General features: G+C 40.1%; 1 long non-coding RNA gene across 1 annotated transcript; it reads left to right on the top strand.

The window, feature by feature from the left end:
* Positions 1-213: 213 nt before the first annotated feature.
* LOC127472576 (uncharacterized) lies at positions 214-7,055 on the top strand. The gene is made up of 3 exons (XR_007905063.1): positions 214-268; positions 4,127-4,171; positions 7,007-7,055. It is a non-coding gene; the product is annotated as an uncharacterized LOC127472576 (long non-coding RNA).
* Positions 7,056-7,938: the final 883 nt, after the last annotated feature.

The raw sequence follows: 7,938 nt of genomic DNA, 5'->3' as shown, positions 1-7,938 counted from the left end.
AAAAGATGCTCGGTAAATGCAGCGAGGGTCAGCCACAGAAGGCTGGCGTTCGATGTTCCAGGAACAAGGCTTCAGGGCGCGGGGAAGAGGTGTAAACTCTTACGAGGAGCGACTGCTGCCCCCGCGAACCCGAGCGCTCGGCAGAGCCGGAGTTGGGATGCGGGGCTCGGCCCTTTGGCTGTGGTGGAGCTCGGGCAGAGAGGGATGCACTTCAATCAAAGCTGCAGGGCAGGAGCCTGCTGGTCGTCAAGCTGCCTCTTAATAGGCGGTATGTTTGGGAAGCCTAAAATCCCTCCCGTGAATCACTGAACTCCAAACTGGCTGAGCCAGGACCGTTCCGGGATGTGCTAGGAAGGTGCTCAGCCAGGTCCTGACAGTCAAGCCTCCTCAGCTGTAAGGTCCTAAACCAAACAGAGGATGCAAAGGCCACAGCCACTCTGTCCCCAAAATCACAGAGCCACATGATTCCCCTGGCTGGGTGGGAGGGATGAAGGTGGTGGGACACAGTGCCTGCCTGGGGCACCGGCAGGTCTGGCTCTGAGGGGTGGGCACCAACAAAGGCAGGCTGCAGGGAGGGGGAGAGGGGGCTGAGGAGCTGATCAACTAAGATTGGCTTTTCTTCTAATAGTCAGGTCTCATTTTTAAGCAGTAGGTCTGCACTAGTGTGTGTTCCCTAGCCTGGTGTGATGTTATTCTGGTGTACACTGAAGCAGTGCACATGTAAATGGAGCATACAAATGCATATGAATTTCATAAGCATAGTAAAGGAATTGGGCCTTTGGAGGCCTTCTGAGCTCAGCAGAAATGGTAGGAAAAAATGTTACAGCCATTTTACAGGTGAAGTTCCAAATCTTAGATTGAGAGTTACGTGGGAAGCAAGTTTTCCTAGGCCTCAATTTTAGCATCTAAATTTAAATTATGCATTTTCCTTTTCCTCCTGTAGGATAACCACAGCTCTAGTCTCCAACTAATCTGAGAATTTTCAGCAACTGTATCTCCATGAAAACCTGAAAATGTAGTATCTGCAGTTTGGTGGCTTGATTTTTCAGCCTGCACTGCATCCAGCAGTTCTCTGGCATTTCTGGGATTACTGGCTGCTTGGCTTTATATCAACCTTCTCATTTACATTTCTCAAGTGTGAATTTAAGGATCTGAGTTTTAGACACAAATTTTTGCTTTGAAAATTGTGGTCAGCGACTCTATAGACTTGAAAAAAAATATAAAAAAATATCCTGACAAGGGATCTCTCCCCTCCTGTGTTTTAACCCTGGCGAGTTTTTAATTTCTCTTTCCTCCCTGCCCAAGGGAAAAGATTCACCTAAGCTACAAAGCATTAGGAAACTGTCAGATCAGATGCATGATATGTATAATTAACGATGTAGAACAAAGTGATAAACCCTGCCCTGAAAAGCCTAAATCTTTTCTCTTTTGAAGTTGCCTCCTGCTTTCACCCTTCCAGTTCCCATAGGACTGTGTAATATTTAGATGAAATCAGCTACTTCAGGGCAAGAAAACAGTGCCAGTGTTTCAGTTTTCATCTGAGCAGGAACGTTTTGGAGCCTGTGAAAGAAGCCCTGCTGGTCCATGGCTCTCCTCTGGCCCTGTGATCTGACAGGTACAACAGCAAATGTGGACATTTCTGTTTTCTTGATGGATTGCTGAGAAAGCAAATTATATTTCTCGTGTCTACCTGAAAGCCACATTAGAACCCTTCGTGTTTAATTAGCAAGGTAATATAGAGAATCAGGATACAGACTTTGCAGAGTTGGTGATTACATGTATTTATTTTTCTTTTTATTTTTAGCAAATCTTAGTTTTTGGAAATTATTGTTCACTGAGTTGCTTTGGTAGGCAAAGGGAAGATTTTTTGATTCTTGTGGAGAGCTAGAAAAGATCCCATTTGAGGGTCAGTTGGCACATAATCAGCTTCTCCAACTGTAGGCAAAAGTACCACTGGAACTTTATTGTTTTTTGGCTTCCTGCAGCTCTTAGCAGTTTACAATAAAATATAGTAAATAAAGGAGAAATCACTTACACATAAAAAAAATACCACAAAGAAACTTGAAGAATAATACCCATCAGAATAATGACTTGAAAATTACCACTCAAGGAGTCAAGGTACCAAGCTCCATATGGGGAATCTTAAACTTGAAATGGTCTCTGTGTGCCCGATAGTTCCGTTCATACAACCCAGACGTGCCTGGAAGACAGCCTGAGTGCAATCATGAAGATTCAAATGGAGGAGAAAGACACAGGTTAAGGCCTGATAAAGGAAGGAACATACAATCCATGGGTTGAAATCCAGTAAAAAGTGCTTCCTGGAGACTACTAAAGCCTGTTAAGCCTTTGGTAGTTGTACTGTGGGCCCTCATTGAACGGCAGAGTGCTGGAGGCTGAAGGCATCTCTGGAGGTCACCTTCTCCAACCCTCCCTCACCTCCAGGTGGCTTTTGAGTATCTCCAGGGGTGGAGACTCAACAGCACTCCAGTGAAATGTTCTGAGCCAGGTATCAACCCTATGCTGAAGAAATGCTGGCCTTCTGCTGACATGGGAGCTGCCTGGGGAATCTGGTTAGTGATGATCGAGGGCATGGCCTGAGCACAGCTCTCTGGCACGGAAATTCAGCTGGTACTTCATCTTTATTTCACACACCAGTATAGCAGATGAGGAAAGTAATTGTAAACTCTTTTCATGCAGGGCTTGTCTTCCCTCCTTGATGCCACCAGTTTGTATCATACAGGTTCAGTTTGAAATGACTTTTAAGATGTGCCAGGTAGGAACTGTTTAGAGGAATAAAATAAAGAAATCACAGTGATGCTCTTGATCTCCTTCAGGCAACAGAACATCTTGACTTGCGTCTCTTGGGGAGAACTGGAAAGTTTAAGAACTAAATTTTCAAATGAATAGTTTGACTTTTACTTTTGGCTTGGATACTAATGTATGCATTACATGTATGCCAAGTGTTCTGTATGTCAAAATATCACCAGTAATCTTGGGAAAGAGGAGGCCTTTTCAGAGAAGGACTCCAGGGAGTCAGTTGTTGTTTGAAAGTTCTCTGTATTTCAGCAGTGCTGGATATGATGTGGAAGGCCAGTGATGACAGAGGGTGTCTGGACCACAGGGCTCAAACTCCTGGAAGAAGCACCACCATCCATTCTGTGATGTATGACTGGCAAAATCCCTGACCTTGCCGAAGATCTGCAGCGAGTTCTGTAAAGCAGATGCAGTTGGCATTGCTTCTACTCTCCCATGACCTGACTGCATGCTGAAGGCTGACTTATGGTTAAGTGGAAAACAGTTGCTGAACGGTGTTTGATGCCATTTAGTATTTGCTGAATTTGCTGGTTTGTGTTTCTGTTGGTTCTAGATGTTCAAAGTGGGGCGTGTGAGCCAAAGGAACATTTCCTGATGTGTTGTGCGAGGACAGTGGAGAAGTCAAGGGAAGTTCATTCTACTCTTAAAATCTCAGTTCATGCACTGTTCTTTTGAAATCCAGGCAGGTTTTGCTGACCTGTTGTGTGTAACCTCAATATCTACTCTGCCATTAAAGCACTGATTTGTTCTTTCTTCTGTACTAAAATGGCACTGTTCCATGAAAACTGCCATCACTTCTGGAGAAGACTGTATCTAGTCTTCTACATCTTTATAAGTGGGCATTCATGGCATAAAATGACTTCAGTGTAAGATAAACAGGAATGCTTGAAACAAACACCTGCTTTCACAGGCTGTTACTAGAGCTGGGATACCGAGAGCCTGGATTTGTTGGTGTGACCCAGCAGACATTTTTCACCCGTTGTTGGAGGCAAATGTGCAATAGAGTTTTATTTCCACCAGAATGTAGGTTATTAATTTATGGAAAGTAAAGGCAGAGTGAGGACTGGGACAAACACTTTTTTAATGGCTGTAATTCAGTCATCTAAAAATAATACTTCCAGGTTCTTTCTGTAGCCTATTGCCTGTGTGTTTTCTTTTTAGTTCTTTCTTGAATGAGTTAGTAATTTTTTTCTGTGTTTGATACAGCTACATTTTCACTATAATTCTGTACATGAAAAAGTAGTTAGAAACATCTGCTCCAAGCTTATTTTTTATTTAACTAACAATTAAATTCCTTTTTTTTTTTTTGCAGTGCACATAGCAACTCGAGTTGACCTCATTTATCCTCTTCAAAAACGTAAGTACTTTAATTACACCAGTGCCTTCCTCCTCAGATAATTTTAAAATGATGGAATTTCAATTTGTATAGTCTCTCATCATATTGTATATATTTTTAATCTGAAGTTCCAGCTTATTGCCATCTGTACCACTTCACAGTGCTACAGGATACTATTAGACAGCCAGGTTATGAGGACAGACCTCAGCAGACAGATTTCAATTTCCTTACCCTTAGAAACAGGGCTCTGGGTACCAGGGAGACCTATTCCTCCTCATTCCTTCAGACTTTTAAGCCTTTCATAATTGGCACTTCATCTTTATTTCACACACCAGTGTAGCAGATGAGGAGAGTAGTTGTAAACTCTTTCCATGCAGGGCTTGTCTTCCCTCCTTGATGTCACCAGTTTGTATCATACACCAATTTATGGTCAGAGTTGGACAATGTGCAAAACAACAGTTTTCCATTGAAATAAAATAAAATTCTTGGCTTGGTTGAGAGTGGAGCTGTAGGCACCCCTGATAAGCTGTTTAGTGCAATCTGATCTTACCCTTCAGTCTTTGAGAGCAGCCTGTTTTGTTGCAGATCAGTCAAAATATTTTGTGTGCAAGTGACCTTTTTGCTTAAACAAGGAAAAGGGATCGTATATATTTGTTTCAGATTGAACTGATTTATTTTTTGGTTCAGTTTTTGAAGGTGGTGGCATTGAGGTGTACCCTGTGGTATTGAGGGCAAAATATTAAGCAGTGCAGTTAAAAAAGGTTACCCTGAAGTTCCAATTCATGCCTAATAGACATGGATTGGTATCAAATCCTGACTGGACACTTTCCTAGTGACCTTCTGAGCCATTAATTCTGTGTGCTGTGGGCATATATGGGTTTCCTAATGTGTGAGGATCTGGCTTGGTGTCCTTGTGGATTTTTAGGTGCACAATGAAATTAGAGATCTGACAAAAGAGCAGGAGAATGTGTTTTTGAATATCAGAAAATACAGTCTCAGTAGCAAGTCCTCATGGGACTATTTATTTATGTACAGTTAAGGTCTGCAGCCTCTATCTGTTATGTGGTGATTGCCTGGAGGGAAAAAAATATGTATTTATCCATAATGAAGTAGTGCACAGTTCATACAAACAGATATGCTGGAAATTAAACCAGGAAAGGAAAGTATTTCTTTGTGCTATTCTCAGTGGTGTGCTGGGAATATATAGGGTTTCCTAAATTATAACTCTGCATCTCCAGCAGGTCCATTATAAGATGATTCATGTCAAACTTCCCTGGCTGTGCAAACACCCCGGATGTGTCATTACAAATGCGGTGTCAGTGAAATTATTTTGATAAAGCAACACAGTTTTATGTCGTGTTACTAGCAATTTATTTTCTGTATAAATAATATAGAAAGCGTTGTTTTCTTTCATATCACTTTCTCTTTTTTTGGTCAGCTTCCTCTTTCACACAAACAACCAAGCCAGTAACCAAAATAAAAAAAAATTCTCTTTTCTCATGAGCACTAATTAGTTACTGTACAGTACCTTCAGCAGCAGATTTTGGTAGAAGGATGATACATTTTCCTGAAAAATGTTTATTTCTCAGCCTGACTTTTTTTCATTTAAGATAAATAAGTTAAAAATGTTTAATTTCTATTCTTTTGCCCAGTATTGATTTAAGAAAAGAAAGCTTTGTGCCAAAACAAATGCAAATGTCTGGGGAAAAACAAAAGTATCATTTTAGCCAAGTGGCTAAAAAGCATTATCAAGTGATAAATGCAGAGATTTTTTATCTTTCCCTCATCCCTCACTCCTCCATCACAATTAACTACAGCAAAGGAGATTTTGTAATGTGAATATATTCACTGACAACTGAGTGGAGGTAAACTCTTTTTTTCCCTAAACTTAATTTCTGTCCTGCTTTCATTTTTTTCCATTTTAATATAGAATAAGAATGGGACAATCACAAAAACACCCACGACTGCCTGTAGCTCTCTAGCTCCCTCTCAGAACACCACCACAGGACATCAGAAGGACAAAGTGAAATATTTTTAGATGTGGTATTTCTGTATCCTACTAGAATATAATGAAAATACGATTTCTGATTAAGATAATGCATAGTTTATGTTTGAGCATGCTCATGTGCATATTATCTATTTCCCCAATATGATGGAAAAAACCAGAACAATCAATTTAGTGAACTTTTTTTTTTTACATAGAATCAGAGAGAGGTTTGGGTTGAAAGGGATCTTAAAGATGATCTGGTTCCAACCCCACTGCCAAGAATAGGGAAATTTCTTTATGTTAATAGTGGCAGTCAAAAATCACCCACTTAACTATAGACAGGACTAACATTAAGTAATAAGCCAAAGAATTTATCATAGATCTATAAGGAGCTAAGAAAAAGCAGACACTAAACCTGGAAGCTTGAGGAAATGTTTTCTTTTACACTTTTGCTACATACAATAATCCTAGCATCTTTCAATAGGCTATTCAGCTATTTCCTTTATCAGCAACAGTGCTACATTCTAATATGTTTAGAATTTTCCAAGATACCTTGCAGTTTAACATTTATAGACAGAATAAGCTGAAAGGATTCCCCCCACCCCGTCTCCCAGCACAGAATGAACAAGAAAGTAGAAAACAGGAAGAAAAAAAATCAAATATTCAAAGTGCAGTAAGCTTTAGATCCACAGGTATATAATATCAGTCACCAGAAGCTATCAGAAGTCCTTACTTGTGTATGAAAATAAGATAAGGAATTGTTCTGTTTCTCCTTTAATGTTTTAAGTTTGCAGAACTAGGAAGAGGAGTTTTTAATCCTGAAACACAAGATTTGTTATCAACAATTCTGTGCAACTGTTTCCTTTCAGATTCTGGCTGCAGGAAGCTTTTGCTCTCACAAGTCTACATGAAAAACTCCAGGTAGGATAATCCAGATTTAGTGAACATTCTGCAAAACTGATAGCAGTATGGATTCCATTCTTCCTCTGCAGGGCACAGTTGTGCTGTGAGTTGTCACTGATGAGGTGCTTTGTTAGCACACAGAAGCTCTTACCTTAAAAACAGCCTTCTTAAACAACAGACCTTTTCTTTAGAAAATAACTGCTCCGTGGATGTTTTTGCACAGCCATCACTCCTGCACTGGAGCAGATGTGGAAATGTTCATAAGCTCAGTGAAAAGCTACTTTAAAATCAGTCCTGGTTCACAGAGGCTGTAAACATCTATTTTCATCAATTAAAAAACGTGGTAGCTTTTCCTAAAGCAGTGTCTGGGATGATTTTGTTTTGATTGTTCAACACTGTTGGTGTTGAAAATAGGTGTGTCAGCATTTGAAAGATGGTCCTCAGGCACTGAGGTTTTTTTTAATAGCAAGCAAAATTCTCATTAAGGGGTAATTTTAAAAAGCAATAACATTCATTTTTTGGGCTGTTAAGCATATAGAGTGTTTATATTTCCAGCAAAGAATGAATTAATGGAAAATAAATTTCTGTCATGCACTAGTGCCACAGCATTGCAACATAATGTATGTGAGGCTGACTGCAAGTCAGCCTTTCAACAGAATTATACATGATCAAAGCTTCTGGAGTGAGAACTATGTAACTTAAATGATTGAAAACAATTTTAATGTTTGTCTTCTCTCTTTTTCTTTCAAATCAAAGCTTGTTTCTTGTTAATGATGTGTTAAATTTAAAAAGCCACAGCTCTCAGTCTCTGTAGCTCCCTAATTACAGGCAGACATGTTTGGTGTCACATCCCTTCAACACACAGACAACTCAGGTTCTGTGCCTTAGGTGCCTGCTG

Source organism: Manacus candei, unplaced genomic scaffold, assembly GCF_025592945.1.
Source record: "Manacus candei isolate 608988 ecotype Guabito, Panama unplaced genomic scaffold, ASM2559294v1 h1tg000029l, whole genome shotgun sequence".
Classification (NCBI taxonomy): Eukaryota; Metazoa; Chordata; class Aves; order Passeriformes; family Pipridae; genus Manacus; species Manacus candei.
This window is presented reverse-complemented; position numbering and strand designations above follow the sequence as displayed.